General features: G+C 34.3%; 1 non-coding gene across 1 annotated transcript; it reads left to right on the top strand.

Annotated features, from left to right (window-relative positions):
• The first annotated feature begins 1632 nt into the window (after window positions 1–1632).
• LOC128290803 (small nucleolar RNA R71) lies at window positions 1633–1738 on the top strand. The gene has a single exon (XR_008280589.1). It is a non-coding gene; the product is annotated as a small nucleolar RNA R71 (small nucleolar RNA).
• The last annotated feature ends 10751 nt before the right edge of the window (window positions 1739–12489 follow it).

Raw genomic sequence — 12489 nt, 5'->3', positions numbered from 1 at the left:
ATAATTTTTGTGAGATAGTGTCAGAATAAAATCGAGATCCCCTGTTCTGACTTTAGCAATTCACCATAAATTGTAAAAAAAATATTAATAGTCATACCTTACATGCATGGATTCCTTATTGAGTCTATTTTTAAGGGAAACAAACTTCATGGTCGTTGAAATTCTGTACAGGGGAAATTTGGTTCGTAGTGCACAAGGGTCAGAGTAGTTATACCCTGAAATAGGGGAAACTTTAATGAATAAACTGTACTAATTGGCTAAACCAAAAATTCTGGAAATTTTATGGGAGAAAGATATTTGAATCTAGTTTCAAGGAAATTTAACGAAACTAAATTTGGAGTTTTATAGCTTCAGATATTAATGATTTAGTAACTATAACTCGATAACACAACTTAACCTGAACATGTGTAATTGTACAATTATAGTGTTTTATCTTGAAAAGCGTGGTAGTAATTGCTTATTATTTTCATATGAACTTACTAAGCGTAAAGCTTACCCATCCTCTCCATTTCTTTAGTATTGGCAGGTCAGCTCTGGGTTGGAGATCGTCGGAGGCAAAATCACACTATCAAACTATCATTTTGGGAGAATTAATTCAAATATTAGAAATATCAAGTGAGTGGCATGTATAGGAAGTTGGTTTGTGATATGTATTTTTATTATGATTTTGACCATACGTATCAGTCTGCATTGAGTTATCGTATATGATCATGAGATGTAGTCCTTACCCATTGTGGTTTATAAGTTTAATTAATCGTGCCATGTCCTATTTTTTGATGTGATGATATAGTTAGCTTTGTTTGTTATGCATGTGTTCGAAAAGTTTTAAATTAAATGAAATTTTATGGACCAATTTTCGTTTATGTGTATTGTTAAGTCTGGTAATGCCTCGTACATTGTTCCAGCCTTGGATACGGGTAAGGGGTGTTACATGGGTTCAGTATTACTTGGCAAGCTACCTTGTGGTCAATTAGTTTGGAAAGCTGGCCTATTTGAGTTTTGAGCCCTTAGATCGACGCTTGTTGATTTTTAAGTGCTGTCTCGGTGTTCTAAAAATGGGTTTCTGACACCGATATAAACTTTGAGAGCATCTCTTCAAGGTTCGGCTTCTTTTCCTATTGGTAGGGTGGTTGTTGAAAACTCGGAGGATGTTGTGGTCTTTGATTTCCTTGATCGCCCCACGAGAAATTGGGGTCGTTCCTCCAACCTACATTGTAAGTGTTACTATATGGATTGTTTTGAGGTCGAGGACTATTACCCATGTAATTTAATTGCTCATTATCCATGTTATGGCCCTAAGGTTGGTATTCTGAATGGTTTGGTCCACCTCCACTTGCTTCGCATACTGGGTAAACCTGTGAAGAACTAAGAAAACCATTAATCTTTTTATTTAGAAGTTCTACCTGGTTTGACAGCATAGTAACCGAATCGATGTTATAAACCCCTGCTGCTTTAGTTGTCATAGTCCTCATGACTTGCCACTGATAGTTATTCAGTGACATCTCCTCTATAAACTCATAGGCATCTTCAGGTGTTTTATTGTTGATGGTTCCGCCAGCAGCTGCTTCAACCATTTGTCGAGTCGAAGGATTCAGGCCATTATGGAATGTTTGAACCTGAAGCCAAAGCGGTAACCCATGGTGAAGGCACCTTCTCAGTAAGTCTTTGTATCTCTCCCATGCATCGTAAAGTGTTTTTAAGTCCATCTGTACAAACGAAGAGATATCATTATGTAATTTAGCCGTTTTAGCCGGTGGAAAGTATTTGAGTAAAACTTTTCGGTTATTTGTTCCCAAGTAGTAATTGACCCTCGTGGTAACGAGTTCAACCACTGTTTAGCTTTATTCCTCAATGGAAAGGGAAACAACCGAAGACGTATGGCATCATCAGAAATGCCATTGATTTTAAATGTATCGCAAAATTCCAAAAAGTTTGCTAAGTGAGCGTTGGATCTTGATCGCGTGATTCGTAACAAGTAATAAAGATTTATAATGAAGATCAAACCTAGCTAACTATTTTGGCAATGTAGGCAAGTGTACCTATCGAACAGTAGTATAGTTTTAGCAAGACCGGATTCTCAAACCCAAAGGAACTAAAAGTACTAGTAATGACTGTCTTTTTATTATCTAGGCTAAGAATAATAGGGTTTTGTTTTAATTAACTAATTATCTAAACTAAGAAAGCACAGAGAAAAGAATTGGGGAATTGCTTTTGGGAAAATCGATTGACTTGAGACAATACCTAAGGAAAAATCCACCTAGACTTTACTTGTTATTCTGGCTCCGAACCGGTCGATTTATTCATTCAACTTGTTTCGTAGAGATCCCTAAGTTATGTTATTATCCCTATTCAAGACTAATAACGTCTAATCCCTAGATTGAAAAACTGAGACTTTTCTCTAATTAATACTTTAGGGTTGCATTAACTCGATCTATGGATCCCCTTATTAGGTTTCACCCTAATCCAGAAAAATCTTGTCACCCTATTTCTATGCGTACAATCAACTCCGCTTAATTATGACAAAAGTACTCTTAGATAGGGTCTATTCCTCCTCTGAATAAGAGCATGTCTTGAATCAATATCCTGGGATATCAAAACAAGAATTCAGAACACATAATTAAGAACAAGTTAAATATTGATCATACGATTCAGAAAATAATAACAAGATTCGTCTTAGGTTTCATTCCCCTTAGGTATTTAGGGGATTTAGCTCATAACTAAATAAGAAAACATCTCCGAAGAATAAAGAATACAAAACATAAAGAAAACCCAAAACTCCTAAAGGGAAATTGAGGAGAGATCTTTAGTCTTGATGATGAATCCGGCTTTTGAGATGAATCAATCGGCTTCCTTGGGGTAATTCCTTACCCCCCTTCTCCGTCCTTTTTTTTCTACTCTTCTAGGATGTATTTATAGGCTTTGGAATGCTTAGAAGCCCTCAAAAGTGGCATTTTCCGAATTGGACTTAACTTGGGCTCGGCAGGGACACGCCCGTGTGAGTCATGCTCCAATTCTGCCAGATTGACACAGCCGTGTGGTCTACCCGTGTGAGCAGGTCCAGGCCGTGTTGATTTCGTACTTTAGTCCATTTTCTCTATTTTTGGCCCGTTTCTCGTTCCTTTCGCTCTCCTAAGTATAAAACATGAAATTAAAGCATTAGAAGCATCGAATTCACTGATTCTAATAAGAAATCATCCATAAAATGCATTAGACATGGGGTAAAAATGTGTATAATTTACGGTTTATTAGATCTTCATCCTGCAAACCGTCAAACTGAACAAACTGTTGTATCATTTGAATTGTGTTAGGTTTTAGTTCAAAAGTATTTGCAGCTACAGTAGGTCTAACTATGCTAGATTCAGTTCCTGTTAAAGAAGGTTTAACATAATCATACATAGTGTGCGGAGCAGGATTTTGATTAGCCGCAAATGCAGGAGGTAGCTGATTGTCTTGGTTTTCAGCCATCTCTTCGGTTGGGGTTTGAGTATCGTCTTCTTGCTCGTTCTCTATGTATCTTAAGCTTCGCCTTATTTCTCTTTGGTTTTTGCGTATTGTGCGATCGATTTCTTCGTCAAAAAGGAGTGGTCCTGACGGGTTTCTTCTAGTCATAAACTATAAAAACCTGCCAAGAGAAAGAAAAAGTGGATTAATAAATAATAATAATAATAAAAAATTAAATTGCAAGAAAAATAAATGGCTAAAGTAATAAAAATTGAGTGTTCCTAATATCTTAGTTCCCCGGCAACGGCGCCAAAAACTTGATCGCGTGATTTCGTGATAGGTTTTAAATATTTATAATTACTCGTTCTTGAACTAACTATTATCACGACGTAGGCAAGTGTACCTATCGAACGGTAGTATAGTTTTAGCAAGACCGGATTCTCGAACCCAAAGGAACTAAAAGTACTAGTAATGACTGTCTTTTTATTATCTAGGCTAAGAATAATGGGGTTTTGTTTTAATTAACTAATTATCTAAACTAAGAATGCACAGAGAAAAGAATTGGGGAATTGCTTTTGGGAAAATCGATTGACTTGAGACAATACCTAAGGAAAAATCCACCTAGACTTTACTTGTTATTCTAGCTCCGAACCGATCGATTTATTCATTCAACTTGTTCCGTAGAGATCCCTAAGCTATGTTATTATCCCTATTCAAGACTAATAACGTCTAATCCCTAGATTGAATAATCGAGACTTTTCTCTAATTAACACTCTAGGGTTGCATTAACTCGATCTATGGATCCCCTTATTAGGTTTCAGCCTAATCCGAAAAAATCTTGTCACCCTATTTCTAGACATGCAATCAACTCCGCTTAATTACGACAAAAGTACTCTTAGATAGGGTCTATTCCTCCTCTGAATAAGAGCATGTCTTGAATCAATATCCTGGGATATCAAAACAAGAATTAAGAACACATAATTAAGAAAAAGTTAAATATTTATCATACAATTCAGAAAATAATAGCAAGATTCGTCTTAGGTTTCATTCCCTTTAGGTATTTAGGGGATTTAGTTCATAACTAAATAAGAAAACATCTCCGAAGAATAAAGAATACAAAACATAAAGAAAACCCAAAACTCCTGAAGGGAAATTGAGGATAGATCTTCAGTCTTGATGATGAATCCGGTTTCTGAGATAAATCAATCGGCTTCCTTGGGGTAATTCCTTACCCCCCTTCTCTGTCCTTTTTTTTTCTACTCTTCTAGGATGTATTTATAGGCTTTGGAAGCCTAGAAGCCCTCAAAAGTGGCATTTTCCGAATTGGACTTAACTTGGGCTCGGCAGGGACACGCCCGTGTGAGTCACGCTCCAATTCTGCCAGATTGACACAGCCGTGTGGTCTGCCCGTGTGAGGAGGTCCAGGCCGTGTTGATTTCGTACTTTGGTCCATTTTCTCTATTTTTGGCCCGTTTCTCGTTCCTTTCGGTCTCCTATGCTCTTCTAAGTATAAAACATGAAATTAAAGCATTAGAAGCATTGAATTCACCAATTATAATGAGAAATCATCCGTAAAATGCATTAGACATGGGGTAAAAATGTGTATAATTTACGGTTTATCAAATCTTCATCCTGCAAACTGTCAAACTGAACAAACCGTTGTATCGTTTGAATTATGTTAGGTTTTAGTTCAAAAGTATTTGCAGCTACAGCAGGTCTAATTATGCTAGATTCATTTCATGTTAAAAAAGGTTTAACATAATCATACATAGTGCGTGGAGCAGGATTTTGATTAGCCGCAAATGTAGGAGGTAGCTAATTGTCTTGGTTTTCAGCCATCTCTTCGGTTGGGGTTTGAGTATCGTCTTCTTGCTCGTTCTCTGTGTATCTTAAGCTTTGCCTTATTTTTCTTTGGTTTTTGCGTATTGTGCGATCGATTTCTTCGTCAAAAAGTAGTGGTCCTGACGGGTTTTTTCTAGTCATAAACTATAAAAACCTGCCAAGAGAAAGAAAAAGTAAATTAATAAATAATAATAAAAAAATTAAATTGCAAGAAAAATAAATGGCTAAAGTAATAAAAATTGAGTGTTCCTAATATCTTAGTTCCCCGGCAACGGTGCCAAAAACCTGATCGCGTGATTTCGTGATAGGTTTTAAATATTTATAATTACTCATTCTTGAACTAATTATAATCGAGATGTAGGCAAGTGTACCTATCGAACGGTAGTATAGTTTTAGCAAGATCGGATTGTCAAACCCAAAGGAACTAAAAGTACTAGTAATGACTATCTTTTTATTATCTAGCCTAAGAATAAAGAGGTTTTTGTTTTAACTAACTAATTATCTAAACTAAGAACGCACAGAGAATAGAATTGGGAAATTGCTTTTGGGAAAATCGATTGAATGAAGGCAATACCTAAGAAAAAATCCACCTAGACTGTACTTGTTATTCTGGCTCCGAATCGGACGATTTATTCATTTAACTTGTTCCGTAGAAATCCCTAATTTATGTTATTATCCCTATTTAAGCCTAATAACGCCTAATCCCTAGATTGAATAACTGAGACTTTTCTCTAATTAACGCTCTAGGGTTGCATTAACTCGATCTATGGATCCTCTTATTAGGTTTCACCCTAATCCGACAAAATCTTGTCACCCTATGTCTAGGCGCGCAATCAACTCCGCTTAATTATGACAAATGTACTCTTAGACAGGGTCTATTCCTCCTATGAATTAGAGCTTATCTTGAATCAGTATCTTGGGATATCAGAACAAGAATTAAGAACACATAATTAAGAAAAAGTTAAATATTTATCATACGATTCAGAAAATAAAAACAAGATTCGTCTTAGGTTTCATTCCCCTTAGGTATTTAGGGGATTTAGTTCATAACTAAATAAGAAAACATCTCAGAATAATAAAGAATACAAAACATAAAGAAAACCAAAAACTCCTGAAGGGAAATTGAGGAGAGATCTTTAGTCTTGATGATGAATCCGGATTCTAAGATGGATCAATCGGCTTTCTTGGGGTAATTCCTTGCCCCCTATTCTCTGTGTCCTTTCCTTCCTCCTCTAGGGTGTATTTATAGGCTTTGGAATGCCTAAAAGCCCTCAAAATTAGCCTTTTTCGAATTGGACTCAACTTGGGCTCGACAGGGACACGTCCGTGTGACATGCCCATGTGAGATTACTTCAGGCCGTGCTCGAGCCTGCCAAATTGATACAGCCGTGTGGTCCGCCCATGTGAGGAGGTCCAGGCCGTGTTGATTTCGTACTTTGGCCTATTTTCTCTGTTTTTGGCCCGTTTCTCGTTCCTTTTGCTTTCCTATGCTCTCCTAGGTATAAAACATGAAATTAAAACAATAGGAGCATCGAATTCACCAATTGTAATGGGAAATCATCCATAAAATGCGTTAAACATGGGGTAAAAATATGTATAAATTACGGTTTATCAGCATAGTAACACTTAACCAAATACACCATCCATGTATCACAAAATGTGCCTAACTTAAAAGTTATGACATTTATAACTTCATGTATATAACATATGGCCAAACCGAATTACCAAATTCCAAGACAAGCTAGGACATATCATATAACCAACAAAAGAAACTATAGAAACATTGTTGAGGCTGGAATCCTCGTCTAGATGCTGAAGTCGATGCTCAGAACCTCGATATAAACCTAACATGTGCACAAAAACCAAAATCCTACGCTAACTGATAAAGCTAAGTGGTATTTCCATAATTCAAATCAATATAATACAAAATACAAATTAATTGTATACAATTAATTTCAAATGCAAATTTCAAGTAATTCACATACAACTTATATAAATATTTAAATCATATATAAATTTCATATGCCACAATATACACTAAATATGCCAAATGATTCAACTATACATATTATTTCAATTAACTACTAATTGAACATATTATACTAATTTGATTTACATCATGTTTCTTTCACTTTTATGCATTCAATAAAGTTCACATATCATTTCTGAATTGAAACAATTCAACCATTTTCATTCCATAATGACCCTTGGGCTCATTTAACTAGTTCGCATGATCTTTCACATGCTATCGATAATTACATATCGCAAATACGTACCTGTAGTATATTTTCATAATGTTAAATTCATTTTCAAATATCAACTAACTAATTTGCAATTTATATTCCCTATTAATATGAGTCAGGCTCGAATAGATACACAGATCCCAACCAATACACTAATTTGGCACCTACTGCATCATTGGAACATCCGAAGAAAAATGCATGCAACGCTCATCGACATATTGCTGAAGTAACACGTACCCAACCAATCCTATGGCATACCACCTATATTCAACTTTGTTCGAACGGTTAATAGGGTAACCAATTATTCAATTCATTATATATTACAATTTACATTTCATCATATCCCAATTCATAATCCAATTCATCAACTTATCATATAACATACCATATTTCATCCTAATTCAAAGTCAATTTCATATTTTCATCAAATTGCACTATTTTCTATTCGATTCAGTTTAGTTCTCTATTCTAATAACCAACCTCAATCATAACAATTCAATTAACCTTAGTATCGTAATATGCAAAACTATATAAATATGCAACAATTATAGTGATTCGAATCATATAAATATAAACTAAAGATTCAAGGTACTCATCATCGGCTATCATCTCTCCTTTCCCTCTCGAAGGCCCTGCGTTGTCTTTAGCTATGAATAATAATCTAAAAATAACAATATCAAATTTACATTCAATTATAAAGTCACACATATTTTTCAATTTTTTCAATTTAGTCCTTAAACCAAGGACAAGCGTAACTTTTGATCTAGTCCTTCAGATTAAAATTCGATTTCACATATATTCATTAGGGACTTTCTATTTTCTACTCCTACCAAATTTCATGAAAATTTTTTATTTTATTCAATTTGGTCCCTAATGTATGAAACTATTAATTGAGCTTACAATTTAGTCCTTTTCTTAAACTAAGCTTAATTTCTATCAAGTTCACACCAATTTCAACAATTTCTTAACTATGGAAACTTTTTAAAACTTTAACAGTTTTACAAATAGGTACATGGGCTATCTAAATTAAACTCTCATGATCTCAAATCAATAAAAATTACAAGAAAATGACTTAAAATTCATACCTAAATCAAATGTTGAATGCTTGAGGGACTTAGAGATTTTCTTATGTTTTTCTTTTAATGCTAGATAGTAGGAAAAGTGAGGAAGATGATGAATTCCCACTAAATTTGCCTTTTATACTAAAGTTAATCCTTAATTAATCTTGGTTTGTTTAGTTTAATTAGCATAATTAACTATTAATCATGATTTAGTGGATGGTGTCATCATAATGCACTATCTCATATTGAAAAATGACTATTTAACATTTTGAACCTTTGATTAATTGTAATTTAAATTCCTAAGCCATATATTAATTAAAAATCTATAGTGATTGGACTTTACAATTTAGTCCCTATGCATTAATTAAACACAATTTCGACTGAATTAACTATCAATCTTTCAATTCATCTAAACAATAACTTCGTAAATATCCTTATTTAATATTTATTGACTTTGTTTACGAAAATAGGGTTATTGATTGTAACACCCTTAGCCCGTTTCTGTCATCGGATTAGGGTTACAAAACATTACCAAATAAAAGAAACATTTAAATATAAATTCACTCATTATCATAAACATAACTTAAGTCAATTATACATACACATTTTGCCTCTATATCGAGCCCTCGAGGCCCTAAAAACATTGTAGAAACAATTTGGGACTACATTGGAAACATTTGGAAAGTCTAAGAAAAAATTAGAAAAGTTTGACTACAGGGGTCACACGGCCGTGAGGCGAGGCCATGTGTTTCAAACCGCTAAGACACACACCCGTGTCTCAAGCGGTGTAATCTTCGAACTAGGGACACACGACCATATCCCAGCTCGTTTCCTCACCCGTGTAACTCTCTGAGTAGGGTCACACGGCCATGTCACAATACCGTGTTCCAGGACATGTGCTAAGCCCTGTAACTAATTTACTTGTACCCTAAGCACTCAATAGATGACACATGACTATGTCGCCAGGCCATGTGTCTCACACGGCCAAGTCACATGCTCGTGTTTCAGGCCATGTGGACCCAAAATGAACCTTAAACAAGAAGTTTACCATTTCAAGCTTACTTAGACTCTAAGCAATCCATTTACTAGCCAAAAGACCTATTTAAAGTAACATTAAACAAGCCAAAAACATGCCAAATCAACATCCTAAGTGCCTAACTAATGTATCTTCATTGATACCACAAGTATATACAATTATACATCTAAATGAAATTTCAATCACAACTTTTCAGATTATCAAATCTATCACCTAACCAATATAATTAACCTAATCACAACATTCTATAAACACATATCATATTTTGTATCAACACATTTTACCTCATCCAGACATATCACATAAATTCAGATGTATCATATAGGATAACAATTTACATTCAAGATCATACTTAACAATTTACATATCCAAAACATTACTAATAACATACAAGCCTAATACATGCCATATAATCTAAAATGATTATTCCAAAAACTACCAAAATTTATGGATAGTGTGACTTGAGTGCTGATCCAATCGTCCAACCTTCCTAGTAACTACAAGAACAACAATAACACAAGTAAGCTCAATAAAGCTTAGTAAATTCAACGTTTCAAAATGATAAATCTTACCAAAGTAGGTATAACAATTCAAATAGTGATATGACAACCATGATTGTTCCCTGTAATCCACAATCTCAACAGATAAATCATAAATGTTCAATTCAATACTCAAACATATGGCAAATCCATCAAAATTACCCAACAAGTTACCTTATCGAGATTTTCAATTCGATGAACGACTTACAGATAAGAGTATATCGACAATCCAACCAAAACACACCAGATTCTCATAAGAGCCAATCCATCCTAAACACACGAATGCTCATAAGAGCTAATCCCTTTGAAACACACCAATGCTCATAAGAGCTAATCCAGCCGAAACACACCAAAACAGAGAGTATAACACGAGAGTTTGCAGCAAATGTTGAACCTTGGTGCACTTGGGAAATAGTCTCCACAAAAATCTCCGCTCCAATCCACCATAACACACATATCTCGATTATACTGTACCACGTATTCAATCTAGTCCAAATATGAAATTCAATAACATTTCTCAAATAACCTTTCATCGTCAATAATTAAACATATCTATTTTACCATTTTATATTATTCAACAACTCGTATAAATGTTAAAATTTAAACCGTACGAAATTACCTAGACTGAATTGTAGTAGTTGTTGAAGTTTCAGGACTATTTTGCATTACCCTAAACTTTTACAATTTTTACAATTTAGTCCTTAAACCCAAAATCATCAAATTACCCGTTTTCTCATTTCAAAATTATAGCCGAATATACTAGGCACTTATTCAGTCCTTACTAAACATCAAATTCACTATCAATCCCTAAAATTTTGAATTTTTTACAATTTAATCCTAAAATCAAAATCTAACAAAAATCACTTTACAAAATCATCAAACAACACAACCAAATCTTCAAATACAAGGTTATCATAAAAAAATTTCAAGATTCATCACTTGAAACTTATAAAATTTTTACCAGATTCGAAAACGAAGGTACGAGCTAGCCAGACCTAGTTGTAACGAGCTTAAAAACAAAAAAATTACAAGAAACGGAATCAAAAAGGACTTACATGAAAGAGTTAACAATGGATGAACCTCCAAGTTGAGTTCCTATGGTGTTTCGAAAAGATGAAGAAGAAATACCTTTTTCTTCATTTAATTTTGTTTTGATTTTCCAAAATTTACCATTTCGACATTAAAACATGTAATACTTTTATATATTTAATACATAATGCCATCCAATGTCAATAATAAGGACTATTTACTATATTGGTCCTTTCTAATTTAATAATTAAGCCCTTAAATCACCAAACTGCTAAAATTTCTAAAATTTACACCTTTTACAATTTAGTTCTTTTCATTTAATAAACTATCTAAACGTTAAAATTTCTTAACCAAATTTTAATACGACTCTAATGACTCTATAAATATTCTAAAAATAATATTTACAAGTCAACACGATGAAAATTTGTGGTCCCAAAAGCACTGCTCCGTCACCACTGAAAATCAGGTTGTAACAACTCTCCCCCCTTAGGAAATTTCGTCCTCAAATTTGTTACTTAAAAATAGATTTGGATATTGTAGATTCATCGATCCCTCTGTTTCTTAGGTAGCTTCTTCTATACTAACGGTACTCGTTTATTCCGCAGTTCTTTGACTTCCCAAGCCAAAATTTTCACTGGTTCCTCAGAATACGTCATATTTGGCTGTAATTCAATCTCGCTATGAGGAATCGTATGTGAAGGATCAGATTTGTACCGTTTGGCTGTAATTTAATCTCGCTATGAGGAATCGTATGTGAAGGATCAGATTTGTACCGTCTCAGCATTGAAACGTGGACCACATTATGAATTTTCTCGAGTTCAAAGGGAAAAGCTAATCTATAAGCTATAGGGCCGATTCTTTCAACAATCTCGTACGGTCCAATAAATCTCAGACTAAACTTTCCTTTCTTGACAAAACGTAGCACTTTCTTCCACAGACAAACTTCTAGAAATAATCAATTGCCAATAGCAAATTCAATATCTTTTCTTTCAGATCTGCTTATGATTTCTAACGATCAGATGCAGCTTTCAGACAATCTCAAATGATTCAAAATTTTTCTTTAGTTTCTCGGATCAAATAAATTACCACCATTTTAGATTCATTCAATTCAGACTAATACAATGGTATTTTACACTTTCTTCTGTAAAGGGCTTCAAACGGTGCCATTTTTATAATCGACCGATAACTATTACTATAAGCAAATTTAGCTAACGGTAGATACTTTTCCCAGCTACCTTCAAACTAGAGTATACAACACCTTAGCATATCTTTTAAATTTGTATCACTCGTTCAGACTG

This window comes from Gossypium arboreum, chromosome 3 (genome assembly GCF_025698485.1).
Source record: "Gossypium arboreum isolate Shixiya-1 chromosome 3, ASM2569848v2, whole genome shotgun sequence".
Classification (NCBI taxonomy): Eukaryota; Viridiplantae; Streptophyta; class Magnoliopsida; order Malvales; family Malvaceae; genus Gossypium; species Gossypium arboreum.
The sequence above is the reverse complement of the archived record's forward strand: the minus strand, read 5'-3'. Positions and strand labels throughout refer to the sequence as shown.